The 27,889-nt window shown below is 47.2% G+C and overlaps 1 protein-coding gene across 2 annotated transcripts in view; it reads left to right on the top strand.

Annotated features, from left to right (window-relative positions):
• Positions 1–3,862: 3,862 nt before the first annotated feature.
• Positions 3,863–27,889, top strand: part of KPNA7 (karyopherin subunit alpha 7) — a 40,166-nt gene continuing 16,139 nt past the window's right edge. For both annotated transcript variants that reach the window (XM_027889497.1, XM_027889496.1), the window contains exon 1: positions 3,863–3,929. The gene's annotated coding sequence lies outside the window, so the exon portion shown is untranslated. The remainder of the gene's footprint in view (positions 3,930–27,889) is intronic.

Raw genomic sequence — 27,889 nt, 5'->3', positions numbered from 1 at the left:
TCCCTGCCCATGGCAGGGGCTTGGTACTGGATGATCTCTAAGGTCCCTTCCAACACAAACCATTCCATGTGGTTCAGGGCTGGAATATCAAAAGAATTTCATTAACAACACATTTCCCTGCTCTTAACCCCCTTGAGGAACTGCCTCCTCTTTGGGGTCTCGTTTTTTTGGCTCCTTCAAACTCCGTCACCCGTGAGATTTTGTGAGCTCAAATACAGCAACAACAGACAAAAAAGTCTGGGGGAATGGGGAGAGATAAGTGACTCCCAGGTATACTGAGAAGCAATAGCGTAGTGGGTTTAATTTTGAGTCTGAGAGAAAATAAACAATTTATAAGCATCTCGAAGGCAAAAAAGAAGGTGAATGCTGGCCAGTATGGCTTTGTTGTGAATGAATTGAGCCAATCTAATTTCCTCTTTTCTGGCAGCGTAACAAGGATTGCAGATAAGGGCGAAGCACTGCGTGTCATATATCTTGATTTTTAGTAGAGCTTCTGACACTGGCTTGCAAGATACTCTAATAATAAACTGGGAAACAATTCTAGATGATACCACTCTGAAGGAGCTGCAAAACAGGTTGAGGGAAAAACTACTTGATATCAGTGCTTGTACCTGTACATTAGTCATCCGTGATGAAATAATGCAATTACTGCATTTGAAGATGAGATCAGGTTCGGAATAAACGCAGTGGTAGAGCTGGTATTCAAAATAGGAGCTCTGTGGGAAAAAATGGGATGTGGTTCAGCAGCAGGTGCATTTCAACACCCCCAGCTTCAGAGGCAGACTGGGAACAGGGCAGCTGGCTGTGCTGCAGGAAAGGATGGAGGGGCCCTGGGTCAAAAGCCGAGCAGGAATCCAAAATCACTTGTTGCAGAGGAGGCAAACACCGTGCAGGTCCATGTGGGTAAGAAAATACAAGTACTAAACACAGGAGTCCTGCTCTGCTGAGCTGAGTTGGAAGGGTAAGGCCAGTCCTGGGCTGTGCAAGCAGGGATAATTTGGAGAAAAAGGTGTCAATAATGATCAGAGTCTTGGAACACATGACTTCTGCTGAGCCTGTTGAGAGGAGAGAGGACTGGGGGAGGATGTGCATAGTCTCCAAATAGATGAAAGGCTGCAGCTCTGAGGAAAGGAACGATCTGTCCTCTGATGTCTGCAGGGGTAGGGCGAGAAGTCAGAAGGTGAGATAACAGCGAGGCAGATCTGGGCTACAGGGGAAAAAAAAACCTTCAGTGATCCCTTTGAAGGAGTCAAGCCCTGTGTTAGGAACTGACCTGGCAGGACGTGGGGCTGCTCCTTGCGGGGTTTTTTAGGAGCGGACCCCAACTATTTGTCGGAATGGCAGCACACGAGGCCTGGCGTCGAGGAAGGAGGCGAGATGGGGGTCTCTGCAGTCCTGTGACCGTGAGATGTGTAATCATTGCAGCCCTTATTGGCTTAACAACCAAACCAGATCAGCTGCCTGGATTAAAGACACGCAACTGGGCCGAGGGAAAATTACGTAACGGGAGCGGGATTGTGTTTTAAGTACGGTTTTATGTGTTTACAAAAGGGTTTTCACCAGATGGAGGGAAAGTATCTCAACGAGGAACTCTGCAGGGCTCTGAGGCATTAAAAGCTAAGACCCTGTCTCCAGTGGAGCCTTTCCAAAGAACTTTCCACCACTGCTCCTGCTGCAGAGCTGATTCAATTAGGCTGTGCTTAATCCAGGAGGGATGTTGATGTTTTTGAGATTAAAGCCTGGCAAGCCAGTGAAAGTGATTTCGATGCAATGTGACCTTAAGGTATATATATGAAAAGGATTTGACCTGGGACGCCCTCGTGCAGCAAAAGAATAACAGCTAGCCAGAAAGAGATCTTTTGGAAGCAGGCTGTCAGAGGCACATAGAGGTGATTGCTGATGAAAAGTCTTGCTTTCTGAGAGGCGTTCTGGATGTGCCTTGTTAGTCCCAGTGTGTGAAAATACAGCAGTTTTTAGCACAGTGTCATATCATGCTAATGTTTAAAAGGGAGAGGCAACAAATGTAAGCAGCCACAGGAGGTGCTTCTGCCTCCCAGCTCGTTTGAATTCGCTCTTTCTGGGCTCTCTCCCCTCCTGTTGCAGCACCCCGTAATGCCTCACATCTTAATTTTGAGCTTCAGCCCTGAACACAGTGTTCTGCTTTCTCACTGGGAACAAATTTGTTTTTCCCTGTACAATAAGCTTTAATAAGACTATTAGTAAAGGCTATTGATGAGAGGAATTATTTGCAGGAGACAGCCCAGGTCACACCTTCTATCCTTGACTTGAAAAATCCCGAACCTCTGTTAGGACATATCCTTTACATAGTGTTGGATGTCTCCCATCATTCCAGATGCATTAGCAAGGTATTGTTTGGGGTCTGACACACAGAGAATTCTTTTATCAGATCTGCAGACCATTTCACACTTCTTCTGTCTTCTAATCTTCTTGACATGTTTGATACCTCAAACCTGGTTTTCAGCCTGTACTCTACATCTGTGCTGACCATTAGCTGTTCCAGAAGTACCTACAGGGCCTTGTGGGATCCCTGTTGCCTTTTGCATGAGTCAGTTGGTGTTGAGAACACACCTGTGCTTTCCTCATCTCCATCCCACACCCTTTTCTGCTCTAATAAATTCATGGCAGGTGGATCCAAACATGTGAGTTCCAGCTTCGCTGCCTGTTCCTGATGCTCTGCCACGCAGGAAGAGGATGGAGGCCCTTGGATGACCCTGAAGGATTGCAGTTAAAAGGTATTTTATAAATTCGTGTCTGTGCACGTGTTGGAGACTGTGTATGAGGACAGGAGGTGGCTGCAAAGAAGGCAGAGGAGAAGAATCCTTTTAAAAGGACGGTGCCCACTTCCAGGTGACTGTCTTTGAAGCTGCATCCAAGCCCACATGCCTAGAGATGCTGTCAGTGTAAGATGAATGTGTGCTTCCTGCAGTGTTTTTTTTGGAGAGGCAAAATGCCCCTGGTGTGCACAAGGTGCCATTGTGTGATCACAGAGCACCTCAAGTTGGAGAGGACCCATAAGAATCGTTAAATCCAACTCCCAAGTGATGAAACACTGAGCTGGGGCAGGGAATACCTACAGCCTCCTCATTTGCAGTTTGTTCTGCACCTTTCCCAGTTGCTCCTGCATGCCCTGGTTGGAAGTTGCAAGAATAATTCTTGTGCAGAGTTTTTGGGCTCCCTGTGGTGTTTCTGTTTGGGGTCTGGCCCTATTTCCAGTTCCTTCATCTGAAGAGGAGCAGAAGGATAATTGATGTGCCCATTACGAGGATCAAAAATAGGAAGGTGGTATCTACCCCAAGATTTTGAAGCTTCTCTCATGCTCAAGACTTCAGTTGCAGCTGGAAAATAAAAGGCAAATCGTGCTGCTGCTGACAGTACACTTGGCAAATTCTCCTTTGTGGGTGTAGATCAGCTACTGGTACCAGTGGCTTGTTCTTGCTCTGTTCAGGCACCATAAAGATCCTGATGGATGAGTTCTGCACGGGGTGCAAAGTGCTGAGGTTCCCTCGTGCTCCAGTGGGTTCAGAGTGTCCTACGTGCAGCTTTTCTGCCTAGTCTGGGTTTCCCTGAATTACAGCATTCCCTTTGGGATGTGTTTGTTGTTAAAGGAAAATGTTCCTTTTCAGGTATCTGTGCTGAACATGAAAGCTCAAGTGCAGGAAAGAGTTTCATAGCTGCTCTGTTGGGATAATCTTCCTAATATATATTTTTACGTGTTTTTCTTACCCTGGAGTTTCATAATGGTGGGGTTCCCCCACTCCTTCCTTTCAGGGTTAACTGCTCAGCCTATTCCATCTCGACTTACAGGTCTCTTGCTGCAATTGAATAGTTGTTCTGAATTTTTTCCAGGTGCAAGTAGTGATCCTGCTCCTGACACAGATCTTTTGCCACACAGGAAGGCTGTGAGGAAGGTATGAAACAGATTGGGAGCACAGCTATTTATACAGCTCATGGAAAGCTGCATATGTAGATTCGAAATCTGTGTGTCACCTTCTGGGGAATTTTGCCATATCTCTATAATTTTTCTATGTGTCATAAGCTGCCTTTCTGAAGAATGGATCCAGAGTTCACTGAAATCAATGGGAATAAGCCCAGCTGATTTGGACAACTCTGGGCTGAACCATAAAGCAGGTGGTGGGATGCTTGTTTTTTTACCACTGGACTAGTCAAAGGTGTTATTAAGTTAATCACATGTTATTAAGTCAATAGTTTTGGTTCTAACGACGCTTCAGGCTTTTATTTCTGCCCTTTGGTGGAGAGAAGGCGGCTGAGGTGGAGGTGGAGGGCGAAGACATTGTCTGGACACACGGCAACAGAAAGCACAAAGGTGGCAGAAGGCTCAGCCTGGGTCTGGGAGGAGATGCTGTGCACTAAACCCGCGGCTCGCTGTGATATTTCGGAAGTGCCAGTTGTCAGCACAGTGCCAAAGGAGCAATCTGCTCGGCGCTGGCAGCTTCTCTCCCCTCTGTGCCAATTCTGAATGCCATTGACTAGCTGGAGAGGGAACCCAGCCTACTCTTTGTTGGAGGGCTGAGAGGTGTGAGGAGTGGAGTTGTGTAATAAGGGAAAGAAAGGACAAATCGAGAGGAAATGGAGGAATTCCTCAGGGGGCCATCTGTGATGCAGATTACCAGGGAGGCAGAGGGAAAGTGAGTTTCTTCTTTTGTGGATTAATTTCTGCCGGGCTGCAATCAGTGAGCTAACGTGCATCCTGCTTTTCAGGATCACAAAAAAGCAAGTGCTGACATCTGTTATTAACATTGTGCTTTCAAATCGGCACCGGAGAGAAATCATGGGATATATACCTTAAGGTTTCCAGCTGCCAGCAGAAAGGTGGGGAGGTGACTTGCATCAGCCACAGCTTGCTTTTCTCTCTCATCAGCTGCTCAGTGCTCACTGATGATTTCCTAGTGCTCATTAGTACAGTGTTGAAGGTCAGGCCCCAGCTTTCACTTAATGGTAAACAAACTGATTTTAGGGGGCAGAAATCAGTCTCAGAGACCCAGAATGTCTTATCTGCTCCTCTCTTCCCTTCGGCTCTCAAGGAGGTGCTTTGTGCATCAGTTTGGTGTGTAGTTTGTTTTTCCTCCATAAAACTGTGCACTGTTAAGCCAAATGGGATTCATCCCCACTGGATCTGCACTGTAGAGCATTAAGGCCTGTGTGTTTACTCACAGGCTAAGTGAGAGCTCAAATAACGGTACACCTCTGAGGCAGAAACGGACCCTGTTGTTTACGAGGACCTTGAGCCTGAGTCTGTTTTATTCTGAATTTCTGTGTGGATTTGAGTTTGCCCACCAATATTATTTATTTGCAAGCTCTGCTTGCAGCAGCAGCAGCTGGCTTTAGACCTGACTGAAGCTGTGTTTGATTGCGTCCTCAGCAAACACAGTCTCTGCTCCACACTTTACGATAGGGATGTGTCTTTTTATCTCGTGGAAAATCGGAGCCCAGCAGCTCATTTAGTGCTTACTGTTTACTGATATGAATCATTGGAGGACTGTTGTTGTTGCTGCTGTAAAAATAATAATAATGAAAGAAAAAAAAAAACCCCGATCTGTGGAAGGAGAACTACAAAGGCTTTAATAGAAAAATTGCATTCTAGTAACACAAGCTGCTCTTCAGCAGAACAACATCATGTAAATGTGCCATTGTGTTTCAGAATGCTGCACAAGCCCAGTGCTCTGTGGGTTTTATTTAACAAATTAGCTTTAAACTCCCAATTTAGTCTGGAGATAGCAGTTCACCTGCCTGAAGTGTATCCTTTTATTATCGGTCAATTGGAAGGGAATGTCTTGGTTGTATTTTTTATCCTGTCGGAATAAAAGCCACATTTTACAACTCAGTTTTTATAACCAATGCCCCATAATTGCAGCTGAGAGATGGTTCTTGGATTTATCAGTCCCTTCCAGAAGTTATCCTCTCCTCCTTGGAAATGTTATCACGGGTGGTCTTTATGGGAAAAGCGTTGCAGAGTGTAATGGTGAATGTTAAAGCAGCTTCATAAATCTGGGCACAAAATGAAGTGGCAGGTATGTTATTTCATGCTGCAATCTGGAATGCAAGGAGGCTGAACGTTTCACTGAAATGGAGCTCGCTGTGGGCTACAGGCTATGGAAGAAATCTGAGCACCATGGAAACAACTCGTAAAACCCGAGTTTCGATGGAGGCACAATTGTACTCTGTCCATTTTGTGGTGGGTTTTTCCTCGGCAGTGTCTTAACTCTTCCACCAAATCTGCAAGAAGTCTTCTCATAAGCCTTGCTTAGGAGCAAAGCTGGGCCAGGATGGTGCTTTTCTAAAAAATCCTGCTGTCAGTGTATAATATCTCCAAAGACTGAGCTCTTCATTTTCCATAGAGTTATCAGACCTGCTTTATAGACCTGTTATATTTATCCATGGTTGGCCCTAATGCTGCACTGCTTACCCACAGTTAAGATTTAATGTTAAACCACACACACAGGAGCTCTCAGGTTGCTGCAGCATAAATAGTTCTGTTTTCTCTGGGCATGGACTCTGAGTTCACCAGGCCTTCTCCATGACCTCTGCCTGCTCCTGGAGTTTTCCCCAGTGCTTGCTGCACTTCTTCCAGCTCTCTCTGAGGTGGGCAGAGGCAGCACTTACTGCTCCTGCAGCTCCTCGTGCTGGCAAACATCCCCCTCCCTTTGGATCCGAAGGTCCTGAGAGCAGATGAAAGATTAATGTAAATAACGAAGGGAGAGGAAGCTGAAAGTTGTAGGAGGTCTCTCTGCAAAGCTGTTCTTTAAGGTGATGCCAGATTTTTTTTTTTTTTTTTTTTTTTTTTTTTAAAAAAAGCAAAGCTCAAATGCAAACCCCAGGAAAACCCCAGCTCTGGGTCTCCGTATCATGTTTACCTGTCCTTGCAGCCACACTGACTTTTAGAGGCTGATGTCACTGAGGACAAGTCAGGTTTGAGTGTGTGTATATATATATATGTATATACACTTGTGCAGAGAGAAGGAATCGTTGCTGTTAGTCTTTAAGTTACTAAAATGGGATTTTTGGCAGCAGTTGTATTTATTCCAACAAAGAGACAGCCTTTTACTAATTTACTTCATTTTATTTTAGCAATGAGGAGCTGAAGGAAGCTCCTTAGTTTTATATCTGTTAGTTTCTAATCCGTTTCTTGGCTAATCCTGTTCAAACAGCAATCACAACTTCTCTTTGAACACAGATCATTTTTGTTTAATTACATATAAATAATTCCTTAGGTTTGTAGTTTATCAAAAACTGATAATAGTGCTGCTCTTGTATAAGGTTTCTTGGAACCAGTGCAGATTGAAATTGCTGTGAGTGGGAGAACCGGGGCTTTCGAATATAAATTCCCAGTGTGTTCAAGATGTCTGTCTAAACACGAGCTCATAATCTACTGCTTTGTTGCTCAAGTATGAAACAGAGCTGGTGTGCTTTTCCATCCAGGACCTGCTTCCACCCTCTCCAGTTTACCTGGACATGACAAGCTCACTGTTGTTCCTGCTGGCACGATCCAGCTGCATTTCCATTCTGGTCAGGTCAGTGTCCATCATCTTCAGCCGGAGAGCTTCAGCATTCCCCTTCCCTTCAATCCCCAGACTCGCCTGCAGAGACTCAATTGCATGCTGGTGATTATTTCTGTGGAGTCCAGCGAAGCATATGGTGCAGCAGGCTGTTATCTTGAGTCTGATCCAGCCCTTGTATCAAATTATTGCCCACCAAGTAATAAAAATACGGTAACTTTTCAAACCTGTTAAAGCTGAGATACCAGCATTTCACACCCAGCCCCTTCGTGAATACCTTCTTTTAAAGCAGGGCTGGAGAGCTTTCAAGAGGTCATCTTAAAAATGTGCTGCCTAAAACCTGGATCATCTCCTGCTAAAAACCAGACCCACTTGATGATGTGTGACCAGACTTAACTTGCAGTAGGGGAGAATCTACAGCCCCCAGACAATCTGGTCCAAGGAGTAATTCCCCTTAATGATTTTTAAAACTTCCCTAATGTCTAGCTTAAAGCCTCCATGCTGCAGCCTTATTATGTACATGATGTAATTATGCTGTACATAATTCTATGTACCCAATCCCTCCAGTTGTACATAAAAAGTCCATCTGTTGGAATGTGGGCAGCAGACACCGGGCTGGAGGGCACCTGTCACATCTGCAGCGTTGGTACCTCCTGGGAAGACTCTGCTTCCTCCAGTGCCACCTGCAGTTCATCCTTCTCAATCTCCAGCCTCACCTTTTCCTGAATGCTCTTCCTCCCTCCCCCAGCTGATTGATTAGATCCTTAATTTCCTCTAGGGAAGAAAGCGGATATTTCGTGTGATAGGTTTATTTCAGGACTATGAACTTTCCCAGACGGGTCCTTTGACTGGAAATAGCATGGAATGGGTTCAGTCACTTTTTATCAGCTGCCCTTTTCGTTCATTGCTGAATATTATCCCGGATTTTTGAATGAGCCCTGTTAGCTGCATGTGCTCATGGAAGAATGAAGCCTGTCAAATCAATACTTAACCTGAAGGGCCTTGTTCTTCTCCCTCACAGATTCCAGGGACTCTTTATAGGCAGCCTTAAGCTCAGACTTTTCAGTTGTGTGCATTCCTTCTGGGAATTCACTCCACCTCTGGGCACTTTTTGTTGCCATCCTGCAGGCATCTTCCCAAAGGCTCTGTGCTCCTTGTCCAGAGCAGCACAAGCAGCAATGGCCTGGAAAAAGAAAGCCAAGCATTCACTGGACACAAGTTTTCTTTCACACTTCACTTCTCTTCGTGTCCTGCCAGCCAGTCACAGTTAAATTGGCAGCTGCTCTAATGACTGGCAGAGTTTCTCTTGGTCCCCCTGAATGGGTGATTAAAATGTTTACGAGGCTTTCTCTCCTCACCATTAGGAATTTAACAAGATCACCCAGTTCCCAGCAGTGTGATAGTCCTCCTTGCTCCTGTGGTTATAATGATGCTGCTGTGGAGCAAATGTTTTCCACTTCAGATGTTCCTCGTGCAGATGTGCTGTTGGTAATTGCCTGGGTTGATCAGTGTGACTCTTCCTGTTTCAAAGCAGATTCAGTTACAAACAAGATGTTATTCGAGACTATTTTAGACTGTGTCTAACTGCTTGTCATGAAGGGAAAGAATAAAGGTACATTTTTCTTTCCTAGGAGCTTTTAATCACAAATGTTCTACATATCCCTGTGATCCACACATGCATTCAGATACCATGGTGACAAGCACACCACAGGAACCATAGAATAAAGAGCTGCTTCATTAAAAGGATGGTGAAACAGATTTTTTTTTTCAGCCCAGTAATGTAATGCTGTATGTGGGATTTTCGGCTCTTGGGATCTGTTCTAAAGCCGACTGCAGTCATTGGCAGGTACCCAAGGACTTCAGTGGATTTGGAGCAGCCTTTGTGCCTATTTTAAGTAACATTTTTATTCAAATATCCCGCAGTTGCACTACTATTCATGCTCTTACACTAGCACTAGCAGGAGTAGAAATACTAATTTAATGAAGGAGCGTTTGTCGGTGGTGTTTAAACTGCGTGTTGTTTAGATCTGCTTTGAGTGTGGTAGTTAATAACCAGTGGCCAACCCACCAGTCCTGCAACACTGAAAAGTTCAAAGCAGGATATCATTATCCCTTAAAAGGAGATGAATACCTTGCCTTGCAGTAAAGGAGGGCTTTTGCTTTAGCTCTACTCTTGTTTCTGGAAGTCAGCTAATGAGCTTATGAGAAGCATGCTGTGTGCTCCCAGGAATTAGCTGTGGCTCTCATCTGGCCTTGCTCTTGATGTGGTAAATCTCAGCCTTGCTTCTCATGGCCATACAGATTACTTGACGTTTAATAGAGAGATCTTAAAATATTAAGAAATAAGGGGCCGGTCCAAAGCCGACCTGAGCTGACAGAAAGACTCCCAAGGCCTCCAGTGTCACGTCTTAGATCTTGGTGGTCTGGCTTGTGCTGGATGCACTCTTGGGTAGCTGGATTTCTTGCCTCTCAAGGTCAACAATGAGGTTCATCCCTGTGGTCCGAGGCCTCTGCTCAGTTTTCCCCATGTTGGCAGTCCAGGCTTGGACTGATTCTGCTGTCTCTGCTTCTGGAGCCTCACAGCCAACTTTGTCCTGAGGGAAGGAGGGCAGAAGTACCCTGGGGAGTTGCTCATGGAGGGAGGGGCAGTAGAATTGGCATCCCTCATTTCCTAGAGCCCCATCACTGTTCTCACCAGGGAAAAGGTGGAATCCCTCAGAAAACAGACTGTAAAGAGCTGTGGTGCTCCATCCTTAGGAAATTCTAGTGGCTTTTGTAGGGCTGCTGGAAGAGTAAAGTCCTGTTGAAATAAAGAAAGATTACACAAATTCAAGCCTTTATCAGAAGGGTTTGTTTGCTGTTGTCAGTGTACAAGTGTTAGGTCTCAGTAGTCTCTGTTTGTTATTGCAAGTATTATTTTCTTTCTCTTGGCTGGAGCCCTTTGATTTTTCTCTCTCTTACCAAACTGTATCCTAACAGATCACATCCATAAGCTGTGACTCAGCAGCCAAACTAAATAATGAGACTTCCCTAAGTCCCAAACTCCCTGAAAGCTGAGGGTTCACTTGGTTCCCTCCAGCTCTTTGGTTCCTTCAGTGGCATCAGCCCTGTATTTACTCCTCCAGATTGTGACTTCAGCACTGAGTTTAGAGACAGGCACTGTGGCTCAGCTTTGCTTTTCTCCTCTTCCTCAAGCTACTCTTTCACTAGATCCAAATTTTGCTTGGTTTTGGCTGGGCTCACTCAGCAGCTGCGCAGGACTCGAGGAGGCACAGCCACTGCTGCGGATCTGTCCTGTTGGAGCTGTGACTACACCGACCTGGCTGCCCAGAACCACCAAGCTCCACTTGAACAACTCAGTTCTGGGCCATCGAGAAACATCTCAACTCAACCTTCAAAATATCTCCCTGCTCAGGAGCCAAGAAGTTTTTTCCCTACCTCTTTTCTGCTGTAGTGCAGTGAATTGAAATGAGCTCATACAACTGGAAGCAGAACTTGGCTTGTCATCAGCTCTGTTTTCAAAGAATTATGACAGTAAACCCATTTGGTGATGTTCTAAACACAGGATCCTTGCCAGACTGGTGATGTACAGGTGCAGCACTAGAATTGCTCTTTGGAGATAAGCAGAAATTTCCAAGACACAGGTGTCAGACAGAGAGGTGAAATATTGGTATATTTTTGAGCCAAACTTATGTGATTTGTACAAATAAACTGCTGCAAGATCCACTGAATGGACAGTGGGCTGAGCATCAGGAGGTGTGTGTGTGTTCTGCTCTTTGCTGACTCATGGGAGACTCCAGATCTTGTTTTCGTATCCACACAGGGCAAATATCCCCTACACCCCCTCCAAGAGGAGCTGGTGACAGTCCCAGAGAGTAATTTGGATGAGGAATTTTCCCTCTGGGAGAGGTAGCACAGAAGATTTGTTGCTCTGAGGTGGACACTGTGCAAAAGAGCAGGCAGTGCATGTCCCGTGACAGCAGCAGCCTCTGCAGGCTGTTGGTGCTCCCCAGCACCTTGGGCTCCTCATCCAGCAGCCTCCTGCTTGCAAGGAGAAAGGAATCTTTCTGTGGACAGTCTGGCTGAGCCTTCTCTGAGCTTCCTCGTGCTCCCAACTCCGCTGGGAGAGCTGCGGGAAAGGATCGGGACGGGAACTAATTCGATCTGACTGGAGAGAAAAAGAGGAGAAGGACTGGGCAGAGAGGAGACAAGGGCAGGGCTGCCAGAGCTGGAAGAAACGTAGGGGAAGATGAGGATCCAAGGGAGGTAACACCGCACAAAGCTGTCAAGGAATTCACCTCGGAGCCTGATGGCTTTATTTTCAGCTTGGCTCTCCTCCCCTGCAGCCGGCTGGGCTTTGGCTCAGCCAGGTTGTCTTCCAGCTACTGACCTCCCTCTTCCAGCTGAACTCCAGTGCTCGTGTTCACGAGCACTGGAGTTCAGCTGGAAGAGGGAGGTCAGTCAGATGATGCTGAGTAAGGCGTCAAAGGGCCAAAATACCCTGCCTCTCTTGCAGACTCAGTTTGCTGCAGTTGGTGATTGCACTGGGGTGTCTGGAACAGCTCGGGGGAGTGCGGAGTGTCCTGACCTTTGCCAGGGGGAGGGAGGCTGTTCCATCAGCTGGGACAGGCAGAGTTCAGCACCAGCTGCCAACAGCTGCTTCCTGGCATCCTCAGCTCCCTGTGCAGAGAGCTGGATCCTGCCTTGTGCTCGTGGCTTCCCTGCTGGCCCCTCCCCCTGGATTTCGGCACAGACTCCACTCTTGCGCTGAGCTCATCCCCCTCTGCCTTCATGACCTGTTTGTCCAGCTTTGCTTTCACTCTGGGGCTTCTCCCTGAGCTCTGCCATCTCAGCCACGTGCTTCCCATGGCCCTGCTGTGCTTTAAGTGCCACTGCTGCTTTCTGTGCCTTCTCCTCTGCCTTCCCACCTGTGCAAGGTGTCTTTAACAACACAGACCTATCCCCTGGTATGGCTGAGGATTGATTAGCTGGCGTTTCTACAGTGAATTGAAATGGGAATGTTCCTTGCTGCTGATGCCATCAATCTGTACTAGTGATCAGAATGTGTTCAGAGCATTCCATCCAAATACAGCCTCATCTTCCAGGTCTTCTTCCAGCCCTTCAGGTGTGCAAGGCCTGGAGTGCACACACGAGCACAGCAGTGTCTGTGAGCAAGAGATGGGAGAGAAATCCGTGGAAAACACGAACAAGAATCTTAATTTCTTCACCCCTTTTTCTATATGGTTATCAGCTCCACTGGATTTTCTTTCCAGGAAGAGATCTACAGCTGGGAATACTGAGCCAACAAAGCAGGAAAGACCTGGCCAGGTGTCTCAGCAGACACTGATGTTATCTGCAGCATGGTTGGCTTCCTGTGTGGTGTTGGAATTTGGCCTTCAGGAATGCAATCAAGCTGATTTGGCTGCTTGAGGGAAATAGAGGCTTGTTCGTGGAAATAGCTGCAATCTAGGTCTGTGGGTCATGTTTTTGTAGAAATGCTGAGTGTTTGGTTAAATATTTAAATACTGAAATATGTTGGATGGCATAAATATTTGAATTCCTGATGGTAACTCTGTGCATCCTGTGAACTGTGGCCTGATTTCTGGTTTGATTTACCACCTTTCCTTCCAGAGTGAGAGGGAGAGCGCCTGGCAGGACAGAAATGTCCACGGAAAGGTTTGTCAGACATTTTGCTGACTACCTGCAAGCAGAAGAGCAGGTTCCTGCAGCAGATCACCTTTCCCCTGGCAGCAGGGCAGGAGATCTGCAGGGAGCACAAGGTTCCACAGACTTGAAAGGAAGTGGAGTTTCCAGTGAGTGGATAATACACAGAACAAGCTGGATCTCAGAGCTGGCTGAATTGTCCATTCACTGGAAGCTAAAAGGCAAATGTGTCCAAGCCCAGGGCTTTCACAAGCTCATAGAGAAGTCAGAATCTGCTGTAGAAAAAACATCAGCCTCTACCTGGGGAGAAATAAAAATCAGATCTCAGCTGGTTCTGGGGTTTTTTTAAGGGCTTAAAGAGTGATAGGCTCCAGACTCCATTTTAACAGGGTGGGTTTAAGAGGGCTCTATTAGTCTTTTATTCCAAGTCAGTCTTAGCAAAAAGCTGCCTGGGCTGGCTGCTGTGTGGCGGAGAAGGCAGGATGTTACAGCAGATTGATTGAGCCAAATTAGCATTTTTGCTCTGCAGTGAACAGGTCAGTCTTGGCTGAGATTTACTGTCCTGCCTCTTCAGTGGGACTGGCAGGGCGCTCAAGTCCCTTTTCCCTCTGTGGAAGCTCCTCCTCACCCCATCATTAATTAATCTGCACACAGAGGCACAGCACAAAGGAAAGCTGAGCCTGTTTGCAGCTCTTAAAGGATCAAAACCAGCACTTAACTTTTCTTCTGTCACTTAAGTGTCCCGGTGGCCTTGCTCTGAAGCACAAGGAGCTTGTTCTTCCCGTGGAGAATTTGATTTAGCAGAGCTTGCCAGTATTTATTAATGATTGTGCACATTGCCTTAGCTACTTAGCTCGTTAACCAGGTAAATTAGTGGTTTGGATGATAGAGAGTTGGATATTTGTATTCTGGGAAGTTAATTTGTCAGAGCAGCGCTGGCAGACCCATCACTGAAGTAGTCAATAGTGACACTAAAATACAGATCTAATTTGTGATAATATTTTGCAATTCTAAACCGGTTTTTATCTGAGGATCAGAAGGCCTTACATAAACATGAATCATTTAAGCCTCCTAACTTCCTGGTGATTGTACACATTTTATATGTGGGTGAACGTGGAAGATGAATTACAAATATCAGACAATGAGTCAGAGAAAAGACTTAGGAAACAAAATCTTGTATTTCTGATTCCGCTTGCCTGAATTACTGAACTGTACTTCTGCTTGTCATGGGGTTAATTCTGAAAAGATCAGGGTATGACTGTGGATTTTCCCAGTGAATTTACTGTCAAGGGATTTTTCAGGTGTAGCTGATGCTGTCAGAGCTGTGACGTAGCACAGCTGCACCCAGTACAGTCTATCCTGGGAAATTCCATTCCAACTAACACGTTAAACCATGAAAATTCCTTAGGGCATCTCCCAAGTTTGGCTCATTTCATCTCACTGAGGTTGGCAATGACGAGTCCTTTTCATTTTGCAATGCATCTTCTCTTCCTGTTCCCAGTTGTCCTCCAGGAAGTGGAAAAAAGGGGAATAAGCGTAAAAAAGAACTTTGTAACAAGCACAGAATGATAGAATCCCCGAATGGTTTAGGTTGGAAGGGACCTTAAAGCTCATCTTTTTCCAACTCCCTGCCAGGGACACCTTCCACTATCCCAGGTTTCTCCAGCCCCTTTCCTGTTTGTGCAGCCCACTGGAGTCTCACAGCACTCAGGCGAGTAGACAATGGCTTGGGTTTTATTTCCTTTCCCCAGACAGGGAGAAAGAGGACGGGAGAGAATAAAGCAAAAAAAAGGAATTTCTGCCTGATGAGCTCCCTCCAAAGCCCTCTTCTCCTTTTGGCATTTGGCGACTGAGTCATTGTGAGCAGAGGGATGTGAGTTCGAACTCTGTGGTCTAAATGCCTGCAGACAGGAAAAGGTTGGTGTGGATCACACGAGCCGTTAGCGGCAGCGGGACAAAATGTCACTGGAAAACTTGTGTTTCTTTAGAAGGAATCTGAGATTCAGTTAATAAATTCCGAGGCATATGAGGCATCTGTGAGTTTAACATCCTGTGGAAGTTAACGCTGACTTCAGAAGGAGCAGCAGACAACCACATGGCTGCTCCAGTGCAGATTTAAAACTTCTCCAATTACGTTAAATAAAAACCAGTTCAGGTGCAGGAGAGGGAGAAGGAGAAGCATTACCTAAGGCTGGAAAAGAGTTACATGGAGGGGAGCATTTTATAAGGAGAGGCCTACCAATATTGCCATGTAAAAGTGGGTCTAATTAATACAGAATGTCAAGGAGATGCAAGGCCTTTATGTAGAGGGATCCCCAAAAATTGCTGTGAAATGACTGTTACTGTGGGGTAGGAGGGTGAAGTGAAGAATTAAATCCATCCCAGGTTATATGAGATGCTGGAAGAAGAATATATGTAACAATATAAGATATATAGATATATATATATAACATAAAAGAATGTTGTGTTCATCCTATGAAAGGCTGCTAAAACTCCTGCCTGTCATAGCAGAAACTTCCATATTTGCAAAAATGCAGGACTCTGCCTCTTTTGCATTTTCCTAGGATTCCTTTAACATACCTGTGTTGGAGTGGCTCTCCATGACTCAGATCATGATTTCCTAAAGTTAAGTATCAAAAAAAATCTGTACACAGTCAGATCCTTAAAGAAGAGTGTGCATTTTTAAGAAGATGCTGCTCTGACTTGCTGGAGCTCGTGCTGAGCATCAGTGGTGGGCCAGGAACAGAACTTGGGACTTGTGACAACAACTCCTTTGCTTTTGGTCTCCTTTGTTACCTAAGGACTTTATTTAAGATTTACAGGCTGGCTGTAAATCTCATGCATCATCCCCATATGCTCTTTATTCATTCCATATTCTGAAAAGGAGCCTTTTGTGAGTCATTTGAGGGGGCCGAGGCCCTGCCTTGGTGAATCCCAAACCTCTGACCATTCCCCATGGATAACACTCAGCCTGCAGCTGGATGAGGAGGTCACCCTTCTCCTGGCTGAGGGTGTCTTGTCAGCTCCTCTGCTCTTCTGCTTGTCCTCTGAGCTCCTAAGTCTTTGTCGTGTTGCTTCTCATGTCCAGTTCCCTCAGGTCCATTTCCTCCTCCTGTTGGGCAAAGTTTCACCTGGAAATAAGGACTTCAAGCAGTGAGGTTCCCCAAACAAGCCTTTCCTATGATAATGGTCCCTGAAAGGCCCGAGGTGGTCATTTTATTATCAGATCACGGTGGGTTTTGCATACCAGTGGGAGGCCTGGTGTTTCCTGAAATGCCTGTTGAGAGCAGAGTTTCATATCTCTGGTGTGAGTAATGCAGCTCCTAGGGAAGGTTGTTGTGGTGCACAGGAGCAGCTCTGTGTGCTGGCACAGAAATCAGGACTGTGGGATTTGATTCTTACCATGATCTACATTCACACCAGTCCAAGTGGGACCAGAACCCTTGGAGAGCTTTTTCTTATCTAAAGCTGTGAGGGTTTATTTGGCTCACACTGGAGTTGGGAGGGTGTGCCCTCAGCTACAAGGCAGATTTTATTTCACCCAAGTGTGGAAAATTGACATTTTAGTTTCACTTAAAATTGTATATCTTGGTCAGCACTTTCTTTCCTCTCTTACCAGGAAACCAACTGATTTATCCATCCTGGGAAGGAAGTGAAGAGAGTCTGAGCTGGACCTGCCCCTTTGTGATGACAGTGTGGTCCTGCTGAAGAGAGGTGAACCAAGCAGCTTTGTTTCAGCTTTTAAATGTTAATGAACAGTGAAATCTTGTATTCCCATGCTCATATCCTCACTCCTTCTCTCGATGCTGCTTTGAGAAGCAGGAAGTCCAGGCCTTGAATTTCTAAGACACTTTCTTTCCTCTCCCTGGAGGCAGCAGGCTTAGACTCAGATTTCAGGATTTTCTCGGTTTACTAACTTTTCTGGCACTGCTTCGGAAAGAAATCGTTCAGGCCCCTTGCCCTATCAATAATTAACAAGAAAGTCACCGGCTTTCTCTGTGTCTTTAAGTGAACATGGCCGTTATTTTCTCTCCCAGCCCTTATCTTCCCTGCCCAGACATCCCAAGGTTCTCAGTGCCTGTAATTGCCACTGTTTAATTCTGCAGAACAGGACAACCTCAGATTATTTTCCTCACCCTAATGTATAATTTCTCCCAGAAAAGCAGCTGCAGAAACTTCTGACATTCCTCTGAATTGCCATCAGGCCTAGCCTGTGGCAAACAGAATGTGTGGGGCTTAGAAACAACGGTGTGGGTGGAGGTTTTGTCCTTGATAAAACCCAAATATACCTTGTGCTGTCCTGTGATAGGAAAAGCGGTAGTTTCAGTAACAAAAAAAATAATAGTAGTAATCCCGTGGCTCTTGGCTTTGAAAGTGAGATTGAGGCACCCATAAGTTGAAATCTAAGGATGGAGGAGTGATGCATGTTGTGTAATTATTGTAAAAGTTGGGCCACGCAGATTTTTAGGTTCCTGCGAAGAACAGAACGTTCCCTTTCGCGTGGTCGGTACAATAGCTGCTCTCATCATGTTGTGATAAAAACATATGTGCAAAATTAATGATGTATGCTGCTAATATTAGATGACTACAACAATCTCTCTGCGTTTCACTTTCCAGTCTTGAATTGGGTGAATGATCAGTTAGGAGGATTCTTGCCTGACTGAGGAATAGTAAAGAGCGAGTGAGATTTATCGCTCAGCTGAAGGTGCACTTCATTTGCATTTTATTAACTGAGCTGTCTGATTAAAAGTCAGTTTCGGGAGCGTGTGTAAGAGAGAACATTATATGCATGAGGAAGTGGGTTGCTGTAGAAACTCTAATTCTGCAGCTCTGTCTCCACCGAGGACATGCTGAGTCACAACTGCCACCAGTTTAGTCAGCGCAGTTTGGGTGGGAGTGAACGGTCCCTTCTTGGATCCCGTTCTGCCTCCCTTTTCCAACTGTGATGCCGCCTTCTTGTCCACAAACCCTGGAGAGATTAGGCTGGGATTCAGGTTTTGGTATGTAAAAGGGTAAGGATGTGATGATAGGTGTCATGATATAAGAGCTACAGGTAGAGACAGTGCAGAGAACCTCATCAGCGCTGGAAATCTTCCCCAGTGCAGCTTCCCAGCCCCACAGGCACTGAAATACAGGGGTAAGGAAGCTGTGGATATTCCTACCTGTGACAGTTCTTGGAAGGGGAAGCAGAAGCAGTGGAACCAGGCATTCCAACTGCTCCCTCTCTGATTTCCCATGGGTGTGATCCCTGCACGGGATGCAGAGCTCTGCCCCCTGCAAGTGGAAGACGTGCCTTCAGTAATGGTGTTGGAATTCAGACAACATGAGTAACTGCCTATTCATAGCACATTTGTTTGCTGTTCCCTGCTTTCCATCACTTGCCCTTCCACCTTTTTGTATGTCATAGGTGAAAACTTGAGTTGCTCTTCCTCTCTGCAATTCGCTGTTTCCGTGGTTGATCCTGCAAAAGTTGCAGGAGGCAGCGCAGCCTGATAAGTAACGGTGCCAATGTGTCTAGTTCCAGCTCGTGTATTTCCTAATTCTCTGTGCTTCTCATGCAGTGAGAGGTTTATTAGACATCCTGGCTCTGGCTCTGGCTCTTGGAAGTGTGTCTCAGACTGACATTCCCTTGAAGGGGTGTAAGGTGAAGTGATGACCCGACATCTTTGGTTCCTGAAGGAAGATTTGCTGTTCAGCCAGTCCCAGCTTGTGCAGAAGGCACTGTGTGGCTTTGCCTGAGGATTGCTGTACCAGACTGTTTGAATCCATTTGGAACAATGCAGTGGATGTGCTTGACAAAGAAGCCATCAGCTAGTCCAGCTGCTCCTGGAATGAGACAAAGAGGGATGAATAAACTAACAGGAGATACCAAGGCTGGAGAGAGAAAACCTTCTGTTTTGTAAAGTCATTTGCATTTCACAGCTGGAAACATGACCATATCCACACGAAGGAAGCAGATGTAAGATCCACCCCTGTCCATTTGATAGCTCAAAATCTGACAAGCAGCCTCCCAAACTTTCCCGTTCACCTCTCAGCAGTGAAGGCCCGGGCTGAGCCGATGACAATCCTCATAGGCAGCGAGTTTTTCTGGTTGATCGAAACCTGACATTTGTCTGGGCAGCAGAAGGCCACTGACTGCCAGAGGGGGGATTATGCAGCCTGTCATTAATCCAGGACTGCACTCACGCTTCCATCTGTGCAGGAATGTTTCCTCAGCAAGGCTTGTGGTGCCTTCCCCGCGCGCCCCGTCTGCGTCTCGGTGCTGCAGGGGCAGAAACCTCAAGGTCGGAGCAAGATTGTCTCTCAGCACGGAAGGGAAGGGTGCAGGGGCAGACACAGCCTGTTACCTGACAGGTTTAATCCTCTCCACAAAGGAGTGATGGGGAACCAGGACCGGTGACATTTGCATGCCGACACATCGAGCTGACAGTGCTGATTGTACTTGTGATGTTCACTCACCTGCAGCCTCCTCTGCCTCAAGGAGGACCCATGCTGGATTTCTGGAGCAAGCCCACCACTGCCTGGTGGGATCCTTGCTCTTTTGTAGCTGCCCTGTGGTGCTGTGTCACACCTGGAAAGGAGCAAGGGAGGAAAGGCAGGACCCGTTCGGATACAGCCGGAGAAGAGCCTGGTGGTGCATGAGGGAGCAGATTTGGGATTGTTAACCTGTGTAAAGAGAGGGAGGAATCCTCTCCGTGGGTACAGGGAAAGGAAACGAGTTAATGCTGGCGTGGGAACAGCATTAAAGCCTTCCCTGGAGTCTCAGTCCTCACGGGGGGCCCTTACCGTGGAAAACCCATTTGCCCTGAATAAATGATTCTGCAGCACTGCCAAGGGAAAGCGTGTTGTGGAGAGATTATATTTTTACCTTTTGGGCTCACGCTTTGATCCGCTGGCAGGGAGGACAATGTGGCTTACAGGCTGCCAGAACCAGGCACAATCAGGACGTTATTTTGCCACAGTCAAACGCCACTTTCAGAAACCTGCTTGGTAGCAAAGAAAGGAAATAGTTGCTGAGTGTAAAAAAGATAGACCAAAGGGCCTGTGATTCATGCTCTGATCATGTTCTGTCAGTGTGTCTGTGCAGTGGAGTATATGAATAACTGGTGGAGTTTGATAATATGCTTAAATACTGCTCCTGCTGCTAAGCATTAGCATGGCTGCGTGACAGCACAGCAGAGAGGAGAGTCACATCCACCAGGAGAGGCGAGACAAGCTGCAGGAGCTGCAGGGCTCTGGCTCTTCCAGCAACACCTAAGCAAGGGCAGCAAAAATGAATTTAATCTTTGGCTGATGTACCTTTTAGGTAGCTTTCCCGCAGCTTTATGTTACTAGAAACAAGCCTTGCCTTGAGTTTTTGGGGGTTTTGTTCCTTTTCAGAATATCTGTAAGGATTATATTTTTAATCAAGGCCAGTGGCAACGTGCTGGGGAGTTGTGGACCAGCCTTGCTGTTCTTTGTACGTTAAAACTCTCAACTGTGGCGTCACTGGTCAGACATTTGCATAATCAGCGTTTTCAATTAATTGTTACTGGAAAGGGTTTCAGTGCCCTGCTGGCCAACTCCTCCATTCTGGCACTGTGGTGCTAAGAGGATGCTCTCCTGCTCCAGCTTTTCCCCTGGGCCTGGTGATGACCCCTCTGGAGCTCTCCAGGCTGCAGACCCACGAGCTGAGTAACTTTGTCAGCCGCTCTTTGGAGGGAAGATGAGCATGTTCATCTGGGCAGCTGGAAGAAAATCCCTGGTTGTCCCCATTCCCTCGCTGCGTGCTCAGGAAAATGGGTGCAGACAAGCCCTCCAGCTGGGAAGGACTCAGCTCTCAGCTCCATCCCTTCCCACCCCCCCATTCAGCAGAGCTTGCTGGATGGAGCAGAAAAACAACAACCACCTCAGACAAGGTGCTGCTGCAGCAGCTGCTGTGCCTGGGCCGCCAGGAGCTCTGGGAGCTCTGTGCTTGTGCTCCACCCTGGATCCAAAATCACAGGCAAGGCAAGGCTGTTGGACAAAGCAGGATCAAGCCCTCAGCTGACAGCTCAGCCATCTGCCAGGCCCGCTGCCCTGTGGCAGCTGTGATGCCAGCTCCACCTCTCAACAGCACATCTGTTCATTTAAAAAAGAATCAGCGTGTTGTTTAAGGTCATTCCATATTCCCTGGAAACAAGAGCCTGGATTTAGCAGCTTTTTCAATCTCGGTGATCTGGCCGAGCTCGTGGCACACTGGCTTTGTCCTGGTTTGCTGTCACCACCTCCACTCTGTCCACCTCTGCCTGCTCCTCCTTGGCTTCTGCTTGAACTTCTCCGTGCCCAAGGGCATCCAAGTCAGTTGTAGCCACAGATCTCTTCTGGACCAGAGCCCAGGACATCAAAGGGGACAGGACAGAAGGGACACAGGCCCACCCAAGGCAGTTGTTAATCTGCACCATAAGCTGGAAGCCATTCCATGGAGCCAAACATCTAAAATAACTCTCCAGCCCCCCGAGATTTGCCCAGGCAGGTCCCACCAGCCCAGCCCTGTGCTTTGCTGTCCCATCCTGCCCAGAGCAGGATTCCAGGGAACCTTGCAGTGTGCTGCTTGTGAGCCATGATTTGGGACTGCCTGTCTTCGTGGCTATGAAAATCATATCTGCTCTGTACAAAAGGCTTGTTTGCAATGTACAAATCCTGGGAGCTGTAAAATACCAACAGCTGCTGGAAAGGGCACTGGAAGTTCAGCAGCTGGAGACTGTTTGATCTCTCTGTAGCTCAAGTCCTGCTTACAGTAATAGTCTCAGGAGCCAGCAGATATTCCCAATAAGCTCTTCTCAGTAACAGATACTCTTCAAGATGATATTAAAAAGGAAAACGTGTGTCAAAACCAGACAAAGGGTCAAGTCTTCCTCTCACAAAAGCTGCTTCTTGAGATTACACATGTATGCGAGATGAGCAGGTTTGCACCCGTGGTCTCTGCCACAGCTCTCAGATCTATCAGTTTGGAAGCTTCAAACAAACCCTGTAACAGCTCGTTTGAAGTCCTGCAAACCCCAGTCCATTGAATGTTAACCAGAAACTGCTACGTCACGCTCGTTTGCTTTGGAGCAGATATTTTACATTCAGGCTTCAGCTCACAGGCAATCCAACAAATCTTCAGCTGCTCCTCAGTAGCTTCTTTATCCTCAGGTTGAAGCAGCTGAATTTTATTCCCAGGGGAAGCTTAGGCCAGGGGGGCAGCATCCTGTTTGCTGTACTGCCACTCTCACTGATGTTCCTCCACGCTTCCATTAGTGGGAAGTGGCTCCTCCATCATCTGTGTTGTTTGCTGTGATCACACTTTGATGCACCCAGAGGTAACAATTAGGATTGGGCACAAGCAGCACTTTCTGCAGCGAGAGAAGGACCAAGAGGTGATTACACCAATTACCATCAGTCCAGTTAAGGCACAACACAAGCTTTTGGGTTGGAGACTGAGTGTTCTTCTAGATTTCCATCCCTGAGCGTGTCTTGAGTGCATCACTTCAGAAAAAAAAAAACCTTTTGTGGGATGAGTTGCTTAGGCTACCCAGGAGATTTTGCCATAGCAGCCACGTCAAAGTCAGTGGGATTGAACACCCAAACCTTTTCAACGGGATTGAAAAGCTTGTCCAGGCTGTCTTCCCTGTCCTGAGGAGATGTAAGCAATTGGCATGAAGCAGCTCAACGCTTCAGTTTAAAAATGATCATTTTTACCTTAGTGGCAGCCCTGCCACATCAAGGGGGATCTCAGCATGCATTGATGAAGATAAGGGAAGACAGCTTTCCTTTCTCACTCTGACCTGCCTAAGGAAAAGTCACTTGCAATCCTCTTCTTCCTGGATAATTAGTAACAACCCCCCACCGCAGAGAACCTCTTTCAGTCTCTGGCCAAGCACAGCTCTGGTGTGTAGGTTTCTTATCCTAAAAACAGAGGATGGAGCAGGGATTTGTGCACTAAAGGGAGTGAGTAACACACACAAAGAGTGCCATATGAGTGAGTCCAAGGAAATATAGTATCTTTTAGCTGCTTCCTGGGAAATGGCACATGGCTTCTCCAGACCTGGAACACAGAGGGAAGCACATCCAGGTGTGTTGGCAGCAGCCAGAGATCGAGGAGTCACAGCCCTGTGGATGTCAGTGAGAGTTTTGGTTTTGGTATCAGCAAAGCCAGTGTTTCACCAGTGTGTGTGGAAGTGCAGTGAGCGCAGCAAGAACCACAGCATCGTTCAGTGCTGCTCTCAGAACACACCTCTGACCTTCCCAACGTTCCCACTGGCACAAGTATGAGCCGGGATATTTTGGCTTCATGAAATGGAGGCAGGAGGTGCCGTTGCTTGTTCGGTTCTGTCACTGCTGGGTTCAGGAGCAGCTCTCCAGAGCAACTCATCCTGCTCCTGAGCATCCCCTGAATGACCAGTTTGTAAGACTGTCCTGTGAAATGTGTCCTTACACTGCCCTTCTGCAGAAGTGGCTGGTACCCTGGAATCACCCTGTCCATGCCTGCTGTCCTGCTCTAATATGTTTGGTGTGGCTTCTGGTCTCCATAAAAACCCGTCCTCCTCTGGACCTGACCACATCACTTCATTCCAAAATCACCCCAGGGATACCAGATCACCAGAACCTGCCTGGGCATTTTCACCCTTTCCTCTCAGCTGAAGTCCCCTCTCCTCATGGCTCTGCTGGGAGTGGCATCGTGTGAGTTCTGCAGACAAGTTTAGGTTGACTCAAACCACCTTCACTGTCAATCTTAGTTGGTCCAGGTGACCTCGGGGAGGACTCACAGTCCCCTCTGCCCTCAGAGCTCCATCCAGGTACAGGAGGACCTTGGCCAGAGCTGCTGCCCACCCAGGGAAGGTCTGGCTCTCCAGGCCGGGCTGGAAGGGGCTGAAACCTTCCAGTAAACAACCTGAACTTGCCTTGGCCTTGAACTGTCCAGAGAGGCAAATCCAACATATGGTCCCTGAGTGTGATGCAAATCTGGGATGAGTTGAAAGTAGGAGGGATGCAGACAATCCCACATTAAAGAATAACTGGTCCATATGTTTCCTCTCTCCTTTTTCCGTGTCCTGAAGGGCTTAAGTCAGGAAATGTGGTGGGGTCTTTTACCTTGAGAGCCGGGATTTGTGGCTCTCAGTTTAGTCTTGGATGCACGTGTGGAAGCACAGAACAATGACCCTTCCCTGGGGAGCTATTTTTGGGGTCTTGGTTGCAAGACAATTATGGTTTTGTGCTGATGAGTGTTAGTGATGGTTGCAATACAATTGTAGAATGAAAAGTGTGCAGCTTCTGGGGGAGGCACCGTGTGCCCTTTATGTGTGCTCAGTCTCATGGGCAGCTAAAGAGAGAGGAAATAAATTTGTCATCATCTGATACACTCTGGAACTTCACTGTGGAAGAAGGGACAGAGTTTGGTTTCATTTACAGCCATGCAGATCCCTCCAGTTCAAAGAATTCATTTCAGACTCGCACGTGTCTGATTTAATCAGAACAGGGTCCATTCAACACGAGAAAAAAACCCAAAGCAAAGTTAATATAGAGAATTATCTGCTTACTTACAACTCCCAGTGTTAGTCCCAGCCAGCCTGGCTGTGCCACCACAGCGGATTCAGATAAATTTGCCCTAGATGAGAAAATAAAAGATGAGTCTGTTAATCAAGATTGCAATATCTGTAGGAAAACAGAAAGTAGCTGAGAGGTTCTGCGCGTTCAGCAGGGACAGACAGCGTTGCCTGTAGGGGCAAATTTGCAAGTCAGTGAGAGGAAATTTAATCTTTTCAAAGATCAGATCTATAAAAAACCCTCTTTCTTCTTGGATTCTGTATTAGAGCTTAAAGAAATCCTCCTTTCTCTGCAGCATATGGCAGGAGTATGTAGCACACAGGAACAGCAGTGAGAGTGCAGTTGAAAACCCCAATGTTTTACATTTTAACCGACAATTTCAAAATTAATCTGCAAAAAAAAAAAATCTGCGAAATTAAAAATAACCTGTGTTTTGAACCACTGCATCAGCGATCAGTTGAAAGGGCATTGATTTGGGGTTGATCAAAGCTGGGGGTTTTATTTGACATATAAAAACTTGTTATCTAAAAATAGGAAGGCAAAACAAAACTGACCGACCGACTCAGTTCAAGAAAAATGGGAACCACTGATGCTTCGTGGGAAATGTGACGTAAAGAGAAATTAACTTTGCTGCTTGAGGAAGCACGTGAAGGTATTTTTTGAGGGTATTTTTTTCCTGAGGGAAGGTCTTTGTGTGATCTGCAGTGACTTACCAGTGAAAAGCTGGTACTTACAAAATGGGAAGAATTGTTCTTCCTCCTTGTTTCAGCATAATTAAGGGTGTCCAGAAGAGGATTCCCCTGGATGGCTTGATCTTCCAGGGATCCCTGCAAAACTCAGGTACAAGTCAGCACCAGCAGGATGCTCAACACTGAAGCCTTGGGCTTTGAGCACAGCCACTCCTCACCATCCAAACCAACCCAGGGAATACATTTTCTGTCAGTCAGCTCCCACAAAAAGCTGAATTACTGCTGTGAGCAGCAACTCCATTCAGCTTTAGCCCTGCCAAAGGCTCTCCACAGGGGTCCACCCTGTGGGTTTGGGAATCTGGCTAATCCCCGGCTCCAAGAAGGAGCAGCAAATGCAAACTGTGTTGCTGTGCTCAGTGTTTCACCCTTCTAGAAAAGAGATTTTTAGGGATGTTCCAGGACTGAGAGACCCGCGGGGAAAGGGGGGAACGGTTGGGCAACGATGAGGTCTGCAGGCAGAAAGCTGGGAAAGAGGAGTGAGGTTTCTTGCTTGGAGGAGGAGGAGGAAGGTGATTCCAAGGATAGAGGGCAGCATAAGACAGGCTAGGAATGCGTGTGGGATAGGGACGGCCCCGGGGGGAGAAGTTGAGGAGGAGGAAACAGGCGAGGAGGGACAAGCTGGGGCTTGACAATCCAGAGGTCTGGCGGGGAGGAAGCTGGAAGGAGGAATAGGAAGCCACCGAAGGAATCCCACAAGGCTTGAATAGCAGGATTTTTGCTTCGAGGCCAAATGTAGCTGCTTCAGAATTGTTTTACTGACCCTCATAGTGAAGGTATTTTACCCAGATAAAACAACTTCCTTACTATGTTTTGGTTTTGCAGGTTGTAGGAAATAAAGTGCTGGGAAATCCCACCTGGCTGAGGATCCCCGAGGCTGCTCTTACAGCACTGCTCTCTCAGGAATCTCGGTGATTATTCCTCCCACTGCTATTTATTCCCATTTCCAGACCACCTCTGAGCCCCCAGAGCTCTGTGTGAGTGAGGGTTCACTGCAGCCACGGAGCAGGATCCCCCTCTGGTTTGTGAACGGGCGAAAAGAAACGCAGGGAATTCACTTGAAGAGAGGGCAGAGAAAAGAAGAAAACCCAAAAGTGCTGGGGCTCTGCCATTTGCTTTGACAGGCGACAGACAGGCAGGGAAAAGGGGCTGGGATGGGACCTGGTTCATCAGCTGCTGTCCTCAGCCATCAAAACCCACCAGGAGAGCCCACGGTACATCCACTTCCCACGGCCCGTGGTGCTTTTCTCCCTGGTCACAACCTGTGGCAAAGCCGTTCCACGGGAGGGAGCAGGGGAGTTCAAGGCCATGACTCGTGTCCCAAGGCTTTGCATTTTTTGGGAGCTCTTCCGTGCTGGGAGCAGAGCGTGTCCCACACTCCGGGCAGTTTTCCTTCCCCCACCCACACATCCCAACCAGCTTTAATGTTGTCAAGGCGACAGCCAAGCTGCTGCTGGTGAGCAGAGTGTCCAGATGTGCTTCCCAGGGACCTGCCCTACCTGCCCAGCTCGCTGCTCCCCGCAGAGGACAAGCTGATTTCATCCCTCCCATGATTACAGGGAGCAGGGGCTGTGCCGTGGCTTTGTTTGGACACACTGCCCAGGCTGCTCCCTGTCCCAGCGATGCTGAGCACCAGGCTTGTGACTCACAGCACGCTCAGGACTCACTCTGGGGACAGGGGGAGAAGCCCCTGGGCTGGGAAGGGGATTCTGGCCACCAGAATCCGGCTGTAGAGGCCACTGCTTGGGCTGAAATCAGCTTGGCACTGGTTGGAAGCAGCGACAGCGCTGGTTCTTCTGGTGATCTCATTTCTCCACCATCCTCCTGAAAACCTTGATGGTTTAAAAATATTTGTATGCAAGGACTCCAGTGCTGCACCTTTGGAAACTGGTTTCGTGGCTCGGAAAGATCCTGGTGTAGCACTGCCAGCTGCAATCTGCTGCGCTGGGATGAATTCCACGCGGAAAGCAGGAAGGAGAAATGTCCTCTGCCCGTTTCCTCTTTGATCAGGCAGAGATAAGGAAAGGACCAGCTCAGCAATCATTTCCCCTCTCAGTCTGCACAGCTGAACCTGTAGACAGGCTGGGTTTAGATGCCTGGATTTGCAATGTAGATGTGAGGCTTGGCTCGGGTCTGTAATTAACGTGTCAGCTCCCTGAAAAGCAGGGACTGACGTGGTCTCCGAAAGAGATCAATGAAATGTTAAACCAAACAGCTACAAAAGATGAAGGCAGGTGACAAAACAGTTCATCCTGGCATCAGACAGTTTCTTGGGTACAGGTCTCAGATTTTTGTGGAACTCTCAATTCTTTTCGCCTGACCATCCTTTCACAGCCGGGGAAACTGAGGCAGGGCATGACGACAGCTTACAGCTTCAGAGTTGTTCACTCAGTGTCA

This window comes from Empidonax traillii, unplaced genomic scaffold, assembly GCF_003031625.1.
Source record: "Empidonax traillii isolate 1590-97213 ecotype Southwest subspecies unplaced genomic scaffold, ASM303162v1 scaffold263:size1499331, whole genome shotgun sequence".
Lineage (NCBI taxonomy): Eukaryota > Metazoa > Chordata > Aves > Passeriformes > Tyrannidae > Empidonax > Empidonax traillii.
This window is presented reverse-complemented; position numbering and strand designations above follow the sequence as displayed.